This window comes from Castor canadensis, chromosome 16 (genome assembly GCF_047511655.1).
Source record: "Castor canadensis chromosome 16, mCasCan1.hap1v2, whole genome shotgun sequence".
In the NCBI taxonomy this organism is placed as follows: Eukaryota; Metazoa; Chordata; class Mammalia; order Rodentia; family Castoridae; genus Castor; species Castor canadensis.
This window is the reverse complement of record NC_133401.1, coordinates 75,702,111-75,721,726: the sequence shown is the minus strand read 5'-3', so window position 1 is coordinate 75,721,726 and position 19,616 is coordinate 75,702,111. Positions and strand designations below refer to the sequence as shown.

The 19,616-nt window shown below is 41.6% G+C and overlaps 1 long non-coding RNA gene across 1 annotated transcript; it reads right to left on the bottom strand.

The window, feature by feature from the left end:
* Positions 1-1,757: 1,757 nt before the first annotated feature.
* On the bottom strand, positions 1,758-19,596 carry LOC141417999 (uncharacterized). Its single transcript, XR_012442615.1, has 3 exons — positions 19,459-19,596; positions 3,844-4,494; positions 1,758-3,318 (listed from the first exon to the last, which is right to left on the bottom strand). It is a non-coding gene; the product is annotated as an uncharacterized lncRNA (long non-coding RNA).
* Between the last annotated feature and the right edge of the window lie 20 nt (positions 19,597-19,616).

The following is a 19,616-nucleotide window of genomic DNA, read 5'->3' as shown; positions in this document are numbered from 1 at the left end:
ATTCTATATTCATTGCAATCTTTTCAACACTCAAGTGTAAGGCACTAATGAAAGTTAGTTTTCTGAAAAAAGCATTTTCTGAAATGGAGAAGGTGGGCATCAGAGTAGGATTCTGTAGCAGTGGAAAGAAAAGTCAAGTAAGACCATGAGGCAATGGTGTTGGCATGATTTGTAGCCATGGGCGTGGAAGGAAGGACAGAGATGAACTGGTTCCTTTATTCGGCTTGTTACTCTGAAGACAAAATATTCAACCTAGAGGTGTTCTTTCTTAGCTTAGACATTACAAGAAATTAACTTAGTTCCATTAGGTTTGAGAGTTTGGTGGCATTAGGGGGTAGACACGAACTTTTTCTCTTTATTCCTTTCTAGCTATTTTTTTCTTTTTACCACAAATGTATTTATATGTCTACTAGGAATTTAAAATATGATTAACCGAAATGTTATTAAATGACTAAAATTGTCCTAGTTTTCACCGCTGTATAATTCTGTTTTTTATTACTATGATGAATCCCAGAGAGTGGGTAACTTTTAAACAAAAGAGGTTTGTTTATGTCATAGTTTTGGAGGCTTAAAATCAAAAGAGCATGGTGCTGGCTCTGGCAAGGGCTTCACGGTGGATGGTATCATGGTGGGAGTGCACAGGAGGGAGAGAGAGAGAGAGAGAGAGAGAGAGAGAGAGAGAGAGAGGTATCATGTGACAAGGAAGAACGTCAGAGAGAAGAAGGGCCAGTCTTGCTGTTTGTAACAACTCACTCTCACAGGAACTTATCACCTTGATCTCTTCAGAGGCAGCACCCCAATGACCTAATCACCTCCCACCAGGCCCCCCTTAGGGGTTCTATCTCCTCCCATCACAATGTGGAGGACCAAGCTCCCAATATATCAATTCTTGGGGGACACTCTGAAGTCACATCCAACCTGTAGCAACCAGTACACCATCACAGGGCCATCACACAAGTCAGGAAGCCAGAGTTTCAGGTCCAGTAATTAGGCTGTGGCTATCTCACTGGGGGCACTGTTGGGGGAGACAGATCGGGTCACTTGACAGAGTCTGTCCATCTGTTTTCTCAGACTTCTGTCTTTCCCTCTCCTGGGCATCAAGAAGACGAGGAAACCTGAGCTGGGGTGTACGTGCAGGAATGCTGACCACGGTGTGAATCCCCACCACAATACAATCCCCAGAAAGGACAAACACCCACAACAGCACTAAGTCATAGGAGTAGCTCATTAGCATATCCAATTAGCAAAAGTCAGTGTATTTGATTAGCTCACTGCCCCACCCACCCCTGCCAACAGAAAGCAGAGTCTGCAGAGAATGGAAGGCAAAACTGTGTATATTAATATTAGGGTTCCAAAGGATATGGGGCGACGTAGTCAGGAGGCTGAACATGCAAAACTCTGGCCTTTTGTATTTTGTCTGCCAGCATTACGATTTTTCTGGAATCTGCATGTCTTTATGATCGCTTTCCATGTAATCATGCTCCCTCCTACTGTACTGCACAGCAGCCACACAGCCTCACGGTTTCACTTTCTGCAGTTCATTGTGGTCAGAAAAAAGTAAAGGGAAAATTCCAGAAATAAACAATTCGTAAATGTTAAGTAACCTTTCTTACAGCATATTCTTATAATTGTTCTTTTATATTATTAATTACTGCTATTAATTTCTTACTGTGCCTAAATTATAATTTCAACTTTATAGGGGGTGAATTCAAGTATGATACACTTGATACATTGTAAGAACTTTATAAATGCCACAGTGTACCCTCACCCAGCAGAATAATAAAAAAAAAAAGTAAAAAAATAAGATAGTCTTTATCCTAAGTATATGTGGATACCAAAATGTTATTAAATGACTAAAATTGTCCTAGTTTTCACCACTGTATAAGTCTGTGTTCCATCACTATGACGCAATGCCATATATATGCATGCATAAATGCATATGGAATATGGGGTTTGGTACCCTTTGTGGTTTCAGGCATCCACTGGAGTTCGCAGAATGTGCTGCCTGTGGATAAAAGGGACCACTGTGCATAACCACCTCTTATAGTCCTGTTACTACCTGCTTGGTCCCCAAAGTCGCCCTATGCTGGTGCCCTTTGGTGAGGGCTAAGCATCTAAAAGATTACTAGTCGATACTCTCAAGAGGCACAGGCACTTAGAGGAGGGTGGGTGCAAATAGAAAAGGTCTGGACAAACAGCACGACCTCTCTGAGTCTTGAAAGTCTCTGGGTAGCTCCTGCAAAGTGGAGTTAATTCCCCTGCCTTCGAGTTTGGGAGACTGGTGAGGGAAGGCGTGGAAGTGGGCTGGGACACACAAGGTCTTCGATGAGTTTCTGCCCTCTTCTGTCAGAGGCTCAGCGTGCTTTTCAACACACCTGCCGTATGACTCCATACCCCTTTCCTGAAAGAACAGGTAAGGAGAAAAAATGATTGGGTATTTTAGGGAGGTGAGCTGTGGCAGAGAAGGAGGAAGTGGTTGGCCCCTTGTCACTTGGGCTGTGCTTACACACAGCAGTCCCCACTCACCCAGGCAATAATGGCAGTAGGAGCTATGCAGCAACTTTACCAAAACCTTGTGGTGCATGGTGGTGGGGCCACTCACCTTGGCAACTGCACAATTGATGACTGGCAGAAGCCAGTCATCACCAACAGGCAGCCTTCCCACTGACTTCTTCTCCCTGCTTTGGCCTGCTGGAGAACAAGACCTCCCACAGCTAGATTATTGGCTTCCATGCTGTCTCCAGGGTCTTGATTTGGTTGGTTCATGGACCTCAACCCACCAACTGGTTGGTCATCACAGCCACCTACCTAAAACTTAAGCCAACGGGGCCAATCACCATGTGATAGCATGGAAAGTCACAAGGCAGGGGCTGACCACATAGTGGCCTCATGAGCTGGGTATCCCAAAAGGCTACCCACTTTCAGTTAGGGGGCCCACCTGCTGGGCCTGGGCCAGTGGCCTGTGCCATCTGTTTGCTGGTGACTATTAATCTGGCTTTTGTTGACTAAACAATCAATCAAAATAGAAACCCAGATGAAATCATGGCATTTTGCCCCTTATCCACAGTGAATTTACGTGTAAGTTCCCTCTTCTTTCTCTTCTCCCTCAGGATATTGTCTTTCTTTGGATTTTCCATGGAATTTCCTTTCTTAACGTTTGGTCCTTGGGTTTTTATCACTTTACACTGATTTCCTCTTTGTCACTAGCCTAAGTCCCACTCTTGCCCCTGCCTCCGCCTCCTCCACATGACTCTTTCTTCCTCTCTCTTCTTTCTGGAAGCATGCCTTGAAACACTTCCCTGCTGAGAATTGAAGAGCCTGTCAAAGAGAGAGAGAGAGAGAGAGAGAGAAAGTAGAGTCTGTTGGCTAAAAACAACAACTTTGGTGTCAGCTCTGAGTGTGACTGCCAAGATTTGGCCCTTAGTGTCTGGGTGGCTTTGGACATGTGATCTGGTCATCCTGAACCTATGTTTCCTCATCTTGCCAAGTAGAGCAATACTCATTGTCATGAAATAAAATGACATACTGGGTAGATCCTGTCTAAATAAATAAATATGTAAATAACAGATAAATAAATAAATAAATAATAAAATCCAGCTTAGATTTTTAAAAAGCAAGGATTAACACAGCCTTTGTTCTCCATCTTAGCAGTCTCAACTGTGTTCCACACTTAACAGGGGCAGGGAGGAAGTAACAGGTTGAGCACTAATTATCCTCCTAACTTCCAAAACAGAGTCTACATTTCTCTCGTTCCCATATTAGATCCTTGAGTCATATTCAGAAAAAAAGGATCCTATCACCATGAAAATAGTTTTCTAAAATGGATTTTAACTGATTTCTCACTTGTGCTTTTGCCAGAATTCTCCGAACATCATTCATGCTGAGTGAGGAGGTCCCTGACACATGGAGACTGTGATGTCATCGTTCCGGTCCTTGTTGTTTTCCTGCACCTTGAGGCTCCTCTTTCTCCATTAAAAATTGAAACTGACATTTGTTTCCTGTGAAGAAGTTGCAAAGGAGTTTAGCCCGTCCTTCAGAGTTTCGTGGAAATTCTTTGCCCAGGCCTCTGACAGTGAGATAGTGAAAGATAACTATTAGGTTCTTGGTTTCAGTTGAAGAAAGATGGCTGCCCAGTTTCTTTACCATCTGACAAATGTGGTTACATTCAGGGTTTCACACAAGAGCTTGTGGTGGTCAATTGAATCTGACAGTGTTTTCCATACTAAGCAATGCTGTTTCACTACCTAAAAAAGTTAATTTCTGTTAAAGAAAAATCAAGTCTGACTTTACTGAAGACAGATCAGAAAGAACAGTGACCTTTCTAACCTGTAATTCCCTCCGTGGTTACCTGAAGATAAAGTCCCCCGGAGCCTGACACTCACAGATGTGTAAACGGACTTCAGGACGATTCTGTGCCTCTGGCAGGTAAGTTCAGTTGCATTCTTCTACCTCCAAAACCACGCTGCATGTGTGTTTCAAGGGAGATGGAAGGTGCTTTGGGGAAAGGGAGGAGGTGCAGAGAGAAAGACAATGGAGGACGGTGACCCTCAGAGTCACACATGGCTACTCACCTGCTTCTGAGAAATCCAGTGGATGACAGCCAGCCACCCACATTTACAGATAAGCTCTAGAGATACTTGTAGTCATACTGACTGTCAGGGCCCTCAGGCTGCTCATGCGTTACAGTTGGCAGCTACAAAGGCAGGTAAGAAGTCTGAGAAGCCCAAAATTGAAGCTCTGGCAGATTCGCTGTCTGGTGAGGGTCTGTTTCCTTGTTCAGTGTATCTTCTTGCTGTGTCCTCACATGGTGGAAGAGTCAAGCTAGCTCTCTGGAGTCTTTTATAAGGCCACTAATCCCAATCAAGAGGCCTCTGCCCTCACAACCTAATCACCTCCTTAGACCATCACCTAGGGAGTTAGGACTCAATTAAACATATGGATGGAGGAGCACAAGAGTTCAGATTATAACATCTATCTTAGAGGATCAATGAGCATTTTAAAGACTTACAAATTCCTTGGCCCATGTGTGGTTTAAGACCTAAAATTAAAGACCAATATTTATTTGCTCCCTCAACATCTGTGTGGGACCTGGCGCGTCTTGAATGGCACAACCATAAATCCACGCCCCAACTCTACTGTCAAGGTGAAGCCCTCCTAGTCAAATAAACGCACCATGAGAATCACATTTGTGATGGTTTATCTGGATTGTCAACTTGATTGGATTGAGACACGCCTAGATTACTGAAGCACAACTGTGAGTGTGTCTGTAAGAGTGTTTCTTCATGGCTCTGATCTAATGAATGGGTTAATCCATTGATGGATTCATAAAGTGATGGCATTATTAGGAAGTGCCCTGGAAAAACACACCTTGTCTCCAGCTCCTTCCTGTCTCTTTTTCTCTACTTCTTGGCTGCCATGAGGTAAGCAAACTCCTCCATCACATTCTTCCACCGCCATGATGTTCTGCCCCACCTCAGACCCAAAGCAATGGGTCCAACCAGCTTTGAACTAAAATCTCTGAGACTGTGAGCCAAAATATCTCTTTCTTCCCTTAAATTATTTCTCTCAACAATTTGTCACAGTGACTAAAGTCTGACACAATGTTATTCACCTAATAGAAAATGACTGGATGGATCAATTGATCAATCAATCAATCCATCAATCAAAACCTGACTTGTCCAAATCGCCTAGTCTGACTTTTTAGGCCTTTCTACTTGGTATCTGTCTCCTAAGAAGTCATTGCCACTTCTGCATTCCCATTTTTCCCAGGACACTTAATCAATACTGCCCCATAGCTTGGCCTCCATGGATGATGCAGATGTAAGGTCACCAAGGTAACTTTGGTAGCCCTTGTAGAATCTTTCCACAAAGAACTCGTGTGGTCTTGGGTACACTTAACTCGGCTGACTCTTGTTTTCCAGTCCTCAGGGACCTGAGTCCACATTAGACAATAATTATAGTTGAGTTATGGAGAAAATTCACCTTAATATTGGATTTAAAAATATACAAGTATTCAGTCATATTTTTTAGCTATTAAATACACTAAGCAATAATTGCTTCCAGATATTCAACCCTTAAGATACTAAAAACATCAGCTGAAAGTCTTGCTGGGAGAACACCATTGCAAACTCTAAATGTCTGAGTCATTTGAACTTTGCTTCATACCCTGGCTCTTATGACTCATGCTAGTTTTCTCTGTACCATAACTTTGAGCCTTCACAGATTTTGCATAATCTCATTTTGATTCAATGGAAGTACATGAAATGAACTTCTAAATGAAAGCCCCCACTTGGAATATAGAAAGACAAAAGAGAAATTTGAGGCCACCCAAGGCAAAAGAAATATGAAAAATTTGGTTAATTCAATCAGTGTGATAAGGTCATTAGACAACCAGATGAACTGAGGGACAGGTAAAATTTTACTTCTGGCCAAGCACGAGAGAAAGAGATGGCAGCTATAAAGAGAGGTAAGAAGAAGATTGAAATGTTCACAGTTTAATTAAGGTTGAATGTCAGATGCCATGAGAGTGCAGAATCCCTGGGAGCCACACAAGAGAGGGCCAATCCACGCCACCACTCTGTTCCACGGGTCTCTGCTTGGGATTCATGAGAAACTCTGGGGACAGGACAAGACCTGTGTATCCCTCCTCCATACTTCAGGGGTTCTGAGCCTCCTCCATACTTCACGGGTTCTGAGCCTGCCTAGGTTTGAGAGAGGAGCAGGAAGTAGCCACAGGAGCCCTTCTATCTCCAGGAATTCTATGAGTGCCAGGCAGTGATTGGCCTAGAGGATAAGCATGAAACCCATTCACATTCCAGATGTTGCTCTGATTTGGAAAAATGCTGCCTGCTTCTGAGGGAGAGGTGAGAATCCCACAGGAATTCTCACCTTCCTCTGCTTTGGCACAGAGCAAAAGTTGCCAGGGGAGGGAGATGAAATCACACACACACACAGACACATCCAAGATCCCCACTGATACAAGGTAGCGTGCAGCTGCCAGAAGAGGAAGGGTCATTGCGTGCAGTTTTGTAGAGCCACCATAGAAAAATACCACAGACTTAGTGGTTCAAACCACAGGAACTTATTTTTCCACAGTTCGAAAGGCTTGAAGTCCAAGATCAGGATGCCAGGAGAACGGTTATCCTCTGAGGCCTTCCCTCCTGCTGTCTCTTCACATAGTTGTCCCTCTGTGTGTGTCTGTGTCCTAATTGCTCCTTAAAGGGACATCAGTCATTTGGAATTAGGGCCCACCCTAACATATTCCTTTTAACTTAAAGACCATCTCTGCCAAGGCATGGTGGCTCAAGCCTGTCTGTAATCCTAGCTTCTTGGGAGTTGGAGATGGAAAAGATTAAGGTTCAAGGCCAACCCAAGCAAAAATATGTGAGACCCCATCTTCACCAATGGTTGGGTGCAGTGGCAAGCACCTGTCATCCCAGCTATGTGGGGAAGCACAAATAGGAGGATCATAGTCCAGGCTCCTGAGGCTCAGATACACTAAGACTGCCCAAAATCAAAGCTGGAGAAGGAAACTGAAAACATTCTATCACCAGCCTTGCACTGAGCAAGAAGGAGTGGCTACCTTTCACTGGAAGAGGGCAAAGAAGTGAAGAGGACCTGAGGACAGCCGGGCTTGGGGGGAGAGCAGTGAGCAGAACAGTCCCAGCCTCCAGGACTCAACAAGTACCTGTGGTTCTCTGCAGGTGACGACAGCAGCAAGTAAGGAAACAGCCCAATCGCTGTGCAAACTGATCCATGCCCCCTGATGACAGTGGAAGAAGAGCAATGCCTATTCTGGGTGTTGATTGCTATTTATCTTAGTATTTACTGTTCTTTTACCCAGAATGTTCAGTATCCAATCAAAAATAGCAAGACAAGCCAGGCACCAGTGACTAACTCCTATAATCCTAGCTACCCACCGGGCAGAGATCAGGAGGATGGTGGTTCAAAGCCAGCCCAGGCAAAAATAGCTTAAGAGAGCCTGTCTTGAAAATGCCCAACACCAGAAAGGGTTGGCAGAGTGGCTCGAGTGGAAGAGCACCTGCCTGGCAAGCATGAGGCCCAGTACCACCAAAAAAAAAAAGGCAAAGACTTGATAAAATACTTCCTTAAAGAAGACATACAGCAAATAAACTTATACAAAAATGCTTACTTCATATGTCATCAGAGAAATGCAAATTCAAACAACAGTGCGCACTGGCGTTGTAGCCCAGGGCCTGCATGAGGCCCTGAGGGCGATTCCCAGCACGCACACACACACACAAGATGCCACGACATACCTGCCAGAATGTAGGTGACAAAAAACTGACAACAGCAGATGCTGGCAAGGAGGCAGAGCATCAAGAAGTCACGTTCATTGCTGGCGGGAGTACAAAATAACAGTCAGGCTAGAAGACAAGCTGGTGATTTCTTGCCATATGACCCAACAATTGATTGGAAATGGAAACTGATGCCCACGCAAAAACTTATGCAGGGATAATTATAGCTGTTTTATTCAGATTTTCAAGACTTTAAAACAATCAAGGTGTCCTCCAATAGGTGAATAAATTGTGGTCCATCAAGACAATGGAGTATTGGTCAGCACTAAAAACGAATGAACTCCCATTGTATGAAAAGATGTGAATGAATCTTAAGTGCATAAAATGATACTTCTATTACATTTAAATGATAACTCCAGTAGTTGTAAGTCTCTTTAAGGATGTTACCATCTGAAAAAAAACAGAGAAAAAATACACAGGATTTTTCTGTGGTATTTTACACTCCGTTATATGCTACATTTCCACTGTCGAAGCATATGAATTTATCATGATCGCAAAACAAAAAGCTTTTAAAAATATTTTTAATTTTCAGAAACTAAAAAAAAACTCTTTAAGAGATGTATAAAGCAGAAAACATTATGTCTTTTCATAAAAATATGAAAAAAAGGCTTACACTAAAAATTAGGTCTCAGCAGAAGCATAATCACAACCATTCTCAAGAGCTCATTTATCCTGGGCAGGTGCTGATGGCTCACGCCTGTAATCCTAGCTACTCAGGAGGCAGAGATCAGGAGGATCAAGGTTCAAAGCCAGCCTGGGAAAACAGAGATCCCCATCTCGAAAATACCCAACACAAAAAAGGGCTGGTGGAGTGGTTCAAGTGGTAGAGCACCTGCCTAGCAAGCATAGGGCTCTGAGTTTAAACCCCACTACAGCCAAAAAGAAAAAAAAAAAAAAGAAAAAAGAGAATTTGTTTATCCAAAGTCATATTTGTGTGAGAGATGGAGATGGCTTCTCCACCCTGACATTGTTCAAGTTGTCACCAGAAAGCTACAGCCAAGAATGACAGAAATCTGCAATCCTCAGCAACAAACCTCAGCTCTCCAGATCACTCCCAAAAAGTTCATGGGTGAGAGAGCCCGCCAAGAGTCATAGTCAAATTGCAACCATTCCAAATCTCCCAGCCAGACTTTCCAGCAAAGAAGACCAACTGGGATCAAGAAGTCCAGTCCAGTGAGAGAATGGTGAGCTACAAAAACACTTCCCCAAAAATCCATGGGGCATGAACTGGCAGAACTGTCTTAGCACTGATGAAGTTTCTCTTTTAGGTCACCTAGGCCTGACACACTTCACTCCAGCAGCCTCCGCTCCAACGGGGACACGGAGGCATCAGTACAGACCCAACAGGGTGAGCGTTCTGGCAGGAAGCAGGGGGCCCTGGGTTTCACTTTGGGAAAGTGACCTGTACGCTCATCTAGAAGCCAGAACTTGATTTTCATCAGAAGACAGGTTTCATCCTTGCTCGCTTATTATGGGATCTTGCAAAACTTCTTTAACCTCAGTTTCCTCATCTCTGGGGAAGGGGAGCAGGAATAATGCCCGTGATGCAATGAGGTCATAGATATTCAAATGTCAGATTTTTCTTTTTCCCTAAGTCAGTTTTCACAAGGTGTGGCACATATGTCATTAGGGGACATCAGAACGCTTTAGATCATAGTAGACTTTTTCACTCTAATACTTACAAATTTAATTTAAAGGGTATTAATATATATATGTATATATACATACATATATGGCTAGCCCATTTACCTTGCTAAGGTTAGGTAAAGATAAAAAGAGTCAAAAATATATCAGTTAATAATCTTTAAAATGTAGTAAGTATATATGGCACAAATGATAAGATGTCTTAAAAGATGTAAACACATGGGAAGACAATAAATTTATTTATAAATAAAATTTATAAATTTTAATAAATTAAAAGCATAATGAAAATAAAAAATGTTTAAAATTTGAGCTGGGAAATGGTTGTTCAATGCCTGTAATCCAAACTACTCAGGAGACAGCAATTGGAGGATAGCAAGCTGACGGCAGCCCTGGCAAAAGTACAAGACCCTACCTGGGGGAGAAAATAAGGTACTTTAAGTCTTATTTGAAATAAGGGAGGATATAAAATTTTAATATTCTATGTTTTTGTTTCTTTTCTTTTAGGTAGTGTCTTTCTCTAAGTAAAACATGCCTTAAACCCAAGAGATTGTTCTTTCTGAACTTTTCTATATGCCTAAAGTAATATGACTTCGATAGTGCTTTAATAAGTAGTCATTTTGAAATGGATCCTTGTGTACCCGTCCTTGTCAATGTTACATCATCAAGATGAAACAGATCATTATAAGTCATTTCAGATCTCAGCCATCCCATGGAACTAACGTACAAAGGGAAGTGGGTGCTGTGGTAGAATTGAATTTCCTCTTTTTTCCTCAAAAGCCAAGGTTGTGCTGACAAAAACAACAGTAACAACAAAATAATACCGAAATGTGGCCCTGGAACATTCAGAATGCCCTAAAATATGGAAAACTGTCTTATTCATAGTTTATTGTATACTGAGCCTCTTCAGAGAGTAGACCTTTCATGATCCATCTCTTTGCACCTAACAACAATTTCTCCACTAAGAGAAGCTGAATGTTTGTTTTGGGTCAACTCCAATCTTTCTCAGTACCTGGGTTACATTGAGTTTTTTCTGAGCTTCACTTTCTCTGGGTAACATGAAGATAATCCTTATTTTACCTATTGTAACATAAAGTCACAATAAAATGTTAGTCAGAACTCTGAGTTGCTTGTGACAAAAACTCAACTCAAGAAAAACAGTGGTGCAATGGGGTTATTAGAAATTATTCATGTGAACCTTGAACAACCAAAGCAGCAAACAAGAGGTGAACCAGAGAGACCTCTGAAGCCAGAAGCAGAAGGGCCACCAGACTCTGCTTGTACCTCTCACTCTGTGTCATCTGCAGGTACCAATTCTTTCCTAAAAGAGGTTTGCCAGGATCATGGCCAACCATAGCTCTGGTACTTCAAATCTCACAATTCCCAAATCTATAAAGGAATTGGCATTTGCTTTCTCTGGTCCCAAACTCACAAATCCCACAAATGGATCTGACTGGCCATTCTCAGGTCATGTTCCTGTCATCGAGCTCATCACCTATAACCGTAAGTTTGGACACTTTGATTGGCCTAGACTAGGTCAAGTTCCTGACTCTGGGCCAACCCACACTGTCCAGGAAAGAGAGAGATCTCTAAAAAACAGATGGCACTCAAGTCATGTGACTAAAGTAGAAATACTTCTCAGAAAAAGAGAAAATGTTGGCAAGTGAGCTATTTTGACAGAAAAAAATAGAGAATTATGATAGGTTTTTTTTTTTAAATCATGACTATTAAACAAATAGATGGTTTTCAAGTCAATCAAGATTCCAAGGCCGTGGCTGGGGATGTAGCACAGCAGTACAAGCCTTGGGCTCACTCCCCAGCACAGCCAAAATAATAAAATAAAAAGAATTTCAAGAGTTATACCAAGAACCACATACTCCAAAAAGCCTTTCCCAACAATTATTGCCAGTTATGAAACCTTTCTCTCACTGGCCTACCTACATGTTTAGTTAAAAATATATCTAATCATATTGAATTTCTTACTTGAGAATATTCAAAATTACATCGGTTTCCAACAAATTGACTCTTTCAAATTTGTCTCCTCCACCTGATTATTCCCTGAAGATAGAAATTGGCACCTTCTTGCTGGTGTGGTCATAGTGATTGGTGTTAATTTTATATTTATTTTTTTAGGTGTAGCTTTTTTTTTCCTCCAAATATTTTTTCCTTTATTGTTGTTTTGGGTGGAGGTACATTGTGGCATTTACACAGGTTCTTACAATGTACCAAATATATCATACATGAATTCACCTCCTCTACCGTTCTCTCCTCTCCCCACCCCATTCCTGGAATAGTTTCAACAGATCATTTTCCATTTACATATGATGTTAATGTCATTATTGTTCCCAGGAAAGATACTTGTGTTTTAAGAGGGTCTACCAGGCAAAGTCTTAACAGAAGGAATGATCGTAATGCTAGGAATATTAAACATACAACATACATACAACAGATCATGTTTAAAAGTCTAAAATAGAGCTTCTTCTGAGAACTCATAACCCTCCCTGTATTAACATATTTATCATCACCATCATCATCAATTTTGCTCTTCCCACAGACCTACGGATGGATTATCTGGGGAGGGTGCACAGCATTGCACTATGGGAAAAACCGCAGACTCTGGTGCCAAACAGATCTGAGTTTGATCTATTTTTCCACTCATTCATGTGACTGAAGACAAAGTACTTCACACTGCCCCTCACTATGAAGTGAGTGAAGTAATAGTACTTTCCTCAGGGAGCTATTTTTTTTATTGTTTTATTATTCATATGTGCATACAAGGCTTGGCTCAGGGAGCTATTTTGAGGATTAAATGTATGTTATCTGGTACACAGTAAGTGTTCAGTAAATGGCAGCATTTGTTAAGGTTCTAATTTAGTAATGTGTGTCATTTACCCCAACACACACAGGTTCATAAGGCAACATGACAGAACTTTCAGTTGGAAAGTGTAAAAATTACATTTAAGCTCTATGTGAAAAGGACTACAAAATAACAATAACATTTTCAAGCTTTTTCCTGCATGCACTCAGCAATATCTTTTGTCAAGATATAGGAGTGTGACAGTCATAAAATACTATCAAATCTCTTTTCACTGTTTAGTGACAGCTCCCTACAATGTCTCTGCACAGACACGTGTAACACATGTATCTCCCACACTCCTTGGAGATTAACTAAAGCCACGGCAGACCCTGTGTGGACATAAAACCAAACTTGTCTGGGTTAAACATGTGAGAATTTGATGTCACTTTTTATTGCAGCAGAACCTAGAGCAACCAGACTAGCAGAGGACTTAGCGGCACTGTTCTAGAACTCCACCCCTGCTCCAGGCCTTGGCTTCCAGCTTCTCCATCAAAACATGCCTTCCTATATTCCAGTCTTCAGTGACAATAAATTCATCCACTAATCCTTGCTAACCACAATGTAACAATGACAACCTTTCTAGGAAAGCCACGTGTGTATAATTAGAGCCAAACACAACAAATGTCTTATTTCACAGGAGCGCTTTTTTTAACACCATGGAAATCCAAATAGAAAGAAATTTGGGACATATAAGACATTTTCTAACTATAGTATCAAAAATGTCTCACTATAATGTTTTATATTTATAAAGACCATTAATGTTCAATATATCATGGACAACAATTATTATCTCTCTATACAAATAAAGGGATTGAAGTTTATGAAGTTTTATTTTGTAGCTCAAGGTGACATGGAGACTGTATTTAATCCAGATCTTCTGGCTCCAAGTACAGAGTCCATTCACTCGATGAAAATGTGGGAATCCTCTATCATGTATCAGACCCTATCAAAGGTTCAGAGATAAAGAAGTAAATAAAATAGGGGGAAAAAAATCCTTAATGTCATGGAGCTTACGTTCTACAGAGAGAACATCAGGGTAGCCAAACAACAAATGAACATGTGAATTTATTTTGTGTCAGTTGGCAGGAATTACAATGAAGAAAAACAAGTTAAGGTAAGGGGCGGGGTAGAGGATGCTAGGGAGTGACATTTTAGATAGCATAGAAAGCACCTTTCTGAAGAGGTGCATTCCAGCAGAGCCAAAGATGAGGGCAGAAAGACGTGGCTATTTGAATTATAGGGTTGCCAACAAGTGCAAAGAGGCTGAGATCCTATTTCAGCACGCCTTAAGGGCCTGGCGTTCTTAAGGACCACTAAGGAGGACAATGTGTCTGAAGCAAGACGGATACGGAAGTAGGCAGAGGGAGATGCGACCAATGACAGGATGGGGCAGATGGAGGGGAGACAAGAGTGTCATCTATGGATCATGACTTTGTCCTGAGGAAACCAAAAGCCTTTCTAGTACTTTAAGCAAAGGCAAGATTGGGCGCTCCAACAGGAGATGGTAATGTAACAGTGAATAAATGAATTAGTTAATTAATTAGTTAAGTTTGGCTATCCAATTAAGGTTATACTTAAAACTTTAAAATGAGTATGTCAAGGAAGAAGGCTGAAGAAAATGATCTATGTTTCTATCTTAAGAAGTTATATTTAAGAGCCAGACATGGTGGTGCATATCTATAATGCCAGCTATGCAGAAGACATAGGTAGGAGGATCACAGTCCAGGCTTGCCCAGGGAAAAAAAACCCATGAGACTCTATCAGAAAAATAACTAAAGCAAAAAGGCCCAGGTTTGTGGCTCAAGTGGTAGAGTGTCTGCCGAACAAGTGTAAGGCCCTGAGTTCAAACCCCAGTACTGCCAAAACCAAATAAGTTACACACATTAACAAATTAAACCCAAAGAAAATGAAAGAACATAGAGGGAAATATAGGAAAACTCTTAGTTCAAAATTTAGAGGAAATGGGAGTTTGCTAGAACAATGCAACTTAGTGGAATTGACACAAGAAGAAGCAGAAAATCCCAGTAAAACCGTAACTGAAGAAAACTAAACTAAAGCTTCCCCAAAAGATAACGAATGACCATTTGAGCACTGGGCTCCCCTCACCACACCCAGAGGCTTTGGAAGTCTTCACGTGAAGGTCCTCATGGGAAATCCAAGCCTTGTTTGAAGGACGTTGATCACTTTCAGGAAGAGAAGGAAAGACATGGGACAGAGCACAGAGGAACCTCCCCAAGTGCCTGGCAATGTTGTGCATCAGCCTGGTGGCAACTGCATACATGTTTGTCTTGCGATAATTTGTTGGACTTTTATATTTATATCTTGTGCATTTTTCTCTATGTGTGCTATGCTTAAAAGTTTAAAAAAAGTTCAAAAAGTAACAGAGCAGTGGTTCACTTGTTTGGAGTAGTCTGTTCACTAAGTATATATGTATACCAAACATCAAAGTTGTCCACCTAAATCATATACAGCAAAAATAAAATAAGTAAAGTAAGTAAATTAAAAATACACTTAATTTTTTTTTCTTTTTTGCAGTATTAGGGATTGACCTCAGGGTTTCAAGTTTGCTAAGCAGGTATGTCACCACTTGAGCCACTCCACCAGTCTTAAAAATAATTTTTTCTTTTTTTTTTTTTTGGCTACTAATACTGAATATTTATTTAATTTTTATTCATTTATTCATATGAGCATACATTGTTTGGGCCATTTCTCCCCCCTGCTCCCCCCACTCCCCCTCTCTCCCTCCACCCCCCTTGCTTTCAGGCAGAACCTGTTCTGCCCTCTTCTCCAATTTTGTTGAAGAGAAGACATAAGCAATAATAAGAAAGACATAGCGTTTATACTGGTTTGAGATAAGGATAGCTATACAGAGAGATTCCTAGCATTGTTTCCACACACATATGTATTACAATCCAAATTGATTGATCTGTACACTTCACTACTTCCTGGTCACCTTCCCATATTGACCTCTGGTGTTTTACGGTTACTGTATTAGCTCCTCTGTAGTGGACACATCAAACACTTTCAAGTTTTGGGTTTCCTCCCTTTTCCTATTCCTCCTGTATGTGTGCTCCCCTTGGTGTGTGACCCATGTCTACTAATATTACTATAGTAATACCGAATATTTAAAAAATAATTTTTTCTTGACAGTACTGGAGTTTGAACACTTACTAGGCAGGTCCAGTAACACAAAAGCCAGGTGTTATCAAAACAACCTTTTGACACAATATATATATACATATGCCTATATTTAAGTACAGAAAGATTTATTATAAGGAATTGGATCTTGTGATTATGGAGACTGACCAATGCCAATGTCTATAGTTAGCAAGATGGGATGCTGGAGACACTTGTTCAAGTCCAGGGCCTGAGAATCAGAAAGACCAATGATGATCTGAAGGCCAGTAGGCATGAGACCCAGAGGGAGCCTGTGCTTCAGTTCAAGTCTAATGTCAGGAAAAGATTGTGGCAGCTCGATAGTAAACAGGCAGGGGAAATTCGTTCTTGTTTGAATTTCTATTCAAATTTTCATCAGATTCTACGAGGCCCACTTACATTAGGGAGGGCAAACTGCTTTATTCCGTCCAGCTCATCCAAAAACACCCAAAATAATGTTTGACCAAAGGCAGCACACTGTGGCCCAGTCAAAAAAATCAACCCTCATGGCAAGATTATAGAATGGGAAAACAGGCATAGTGGTGTACACCTGAAATCCCAGTTACTCAGAAAGTAGAGGCAGGAAGATTGCCAGTTTGAGGCTAGCCTTGGCAGAGTTGGTGAGACCTGTCTCTGAAGCAAAATAGAAATAAAAGGGTTGGGATGTGGCTCCAGAGGCAGAGGAGTTGCCTAGCGTACGTGAGGCTCTGTGTCCCCTCCCTAATATCACAAACAGACAAATAAAGGTGACAAGAGCAAGCTACCTTTGTACTCTTCAAGTAAGCACATTGTGCAGTATGTGGACTATCTCTCAATAAAGCTATTTTCTAAAGAAAAAAAGCACCAGATTTCAAAGACTTAACAAAAAGAATATAATATCTCATTAATTTTTGCAATGATTACAGTTTGAGCTTATTGTGTTGTAGAGACATTGGGTGATATAAAATAGAGTACTAAAATTCATTTCACCTGTATGTTTTTATTTCTTAACGTAGCTACTAAAAATTCAAAGCCACATGTGTGGGGCTTACCTTATACTTCTGTCGGACAGGGCTGTTTGAAAGATCTCACACAAATGACTTAAACTCTCAGAACTTCTCAAATTCCTCCAGTCCTATGAAGCAGTTATAATAGCACTGATCTCATGGGGTTGGGGCAAGGATTAAATCAAATAATCATTTTAAAGTACTTAGCACATGAATATTAGCTCTTATTATCAGAAAAGCCCCTGGGTGTTATTGAGCATAACTGTCATTCAAAATCCCCTAGTAGAGTCCTTGACTTTATTTTATTATCATAAAATTATTCTTTACAAAAGTTAGATATCAAGAGACAGAAATAGAAGGATTATGGTTCAAGGCAAGCCAGGCAAAAAGTGAGTGAGAACCTAGCTCAAAAAACAAGACTGGTGTAATGGCACATGCTTGTGATCCCACCTGTTTTGGAGGTAGATGTAGGAGGTTCACCCTCCAAGGCCATCCCAGGTAACAGTGTGACCCTATCTAAAAAGCAAACTAAAACAAAAAGGGCTGGGGCATGGCTCAAATAGGATAGTGCTTGCCTGGCAAGCATGAGGCCTTGAGCTCAAACCCTAGTACCACAAAGGAAAGGAAGGAAAGGAGAGAAAGAGGGAGGAAAAGAGGGAAGGAATGAAGGGAGGGAGGAAAGAAAGGAAGAGAAGGAAAGAAGAAAGGAAGGAAGGAAGGGAGAGAGGGAGGGAGGGAGAGAGAGAGAGGAAGGAAGGAAGGAAGGAAGGAAGGAAGGGAGGGAGGGAGGGAGGGAGGGAGGGAGGGAGGGAGGGAGGAATTCTAGAAACTACCACAACCAGGAATCATCCATGGTGACCTTGCCGAATTGCTGTTTAGACACCTTGGTTTTGGAAGTTGAACCTGAGCAAGTGACTGAGCCCAGTATTGTGTGTGCCACAAACCCAACCCCTCCCTGCTGCCTTGACAGAGCCTCAGGTTTGGGTCATCTCCTTGGTGCTGAAAGCATTTGAGTTTGGATCTGATCCTTAACTGCTCCGAGCCCCTCACTGTCCTGATGAAGAGCCTGGGACCCATGGAAGAGCACATTCTTCTGGCAAGGGCCTCACTGGTGCTAGACCAGTGCTACGAATGTGATGTGATGTCTGGAAGATCTTCGCTAGGGGGAAGCAATATGGACTCTAGCACACCGCCCTTGGAGGTCTTGGTGTCCTTGGATTAGTCTCAGTGGCAATGGTCTCTGCCACTGAAATGAATGGATCATTCATTACTGGGGACTATGATATGGTAGACCAGTAGATCATCTGGGGACTGAGGGAAGCTGGCATCTGGAAATCAGAAGTTGCAAACAGCCTAGTCCAAGATGCACCAAACTCATCTATGCAGCATGAGTTTTCTCCCTCATTTCCTTTTTTCTTATTTAGCACATAAAGCTTAACAAAGCTCCATCATTTGATTAACAGAGTCACCTGTAAAGAAAGAGGCCCTGGGCTGGGAGCCAGTGGCTCAGGCCTGTAATCCTAGCTACTAGGGAGACTGATATCTGGAGGATCACAGTTCAAGGCCAGCCCAGGTATAGTTTGCAAGACTCCATCTCTAAAATAACCAGAGAAAAATGGAATGAAGGTGTAACTCAAGCAGTAGAGCACCTGCTTTATAAATGCAAACCCTGAGTTCAAACCCCGGTCCCATGAAGAAGAAGGAGGAGGAAGAGGAGAGGAAGATCTCTGAAACAACAAGCTTAGTTAAAAGCAACAGAACTAAGCAAAGACCCAGAGAGTTTCCCAAAGGCCACTCAATGAATATTTTGGTTTTGCCACATCCAAATACCACCTGCTCTATTTAGTCATTATTTTTCTTTAATGGATATTTACTATCTTTACAAAAGTCAACTGATGTTAAAAGGAAATTTTATTTCAATGCCTTCAAGAAAACCAATATCACTTGCCATAAATAGAAGACTAATAATAAATAGAATATAAAACGATTCTATTTAGAAATGGCTGCCTGGATAGCTTTTAAAACCCTAATGCCCAAGCTAGATGACAGACCTATTAAATCAGAATTCCTCTGGGGAGGGAGAACCAGGCATAAATAATCCTTACTGCTTTCACCAGAGCATAGTAGTGTGAGGCCAGGGACAGGACCTCCAGAAAGATGCTATCAAAGCTGAAGATAGCCTGCTTTGTGTAACAAAGAGCAATCAACGCATGCTCAAGAGATGGTAAGGACACCAAGCCCCACACTGACACCTTTCCCCTGCCACCATCAGAAGAACTGAAAAATTACTTGAAATGGGGAGAATTCTCCTGTGTGGTTTGTCACTGCATAATGAGTTATTCCTTTGTTGTCTAACATCACCTCAGTTGGCATTTGCCCTTTGGAAAACACTGGACCAGAGACCCCAAGTATATGGTTTCTATTCCTGTGCTCTTTCCACTTCACCAGACAACTTCCCATCCCAAGATTCTAGCAAGGTTACTGGAGAGCCCCTACTCACCTGGGCACACTCTCCAGAAGGGCTCCAAATGCCTGTCTGTGTGCATCGCACTTGCAGGCCCATCTGTCTTTTTCAAAATGATTCTTCCCAACAGGTCGCATTAGAAACCCTTAAAGCAAAACCACATCTGTCTACTTTCATTTCTTCTCTAGAAGCCC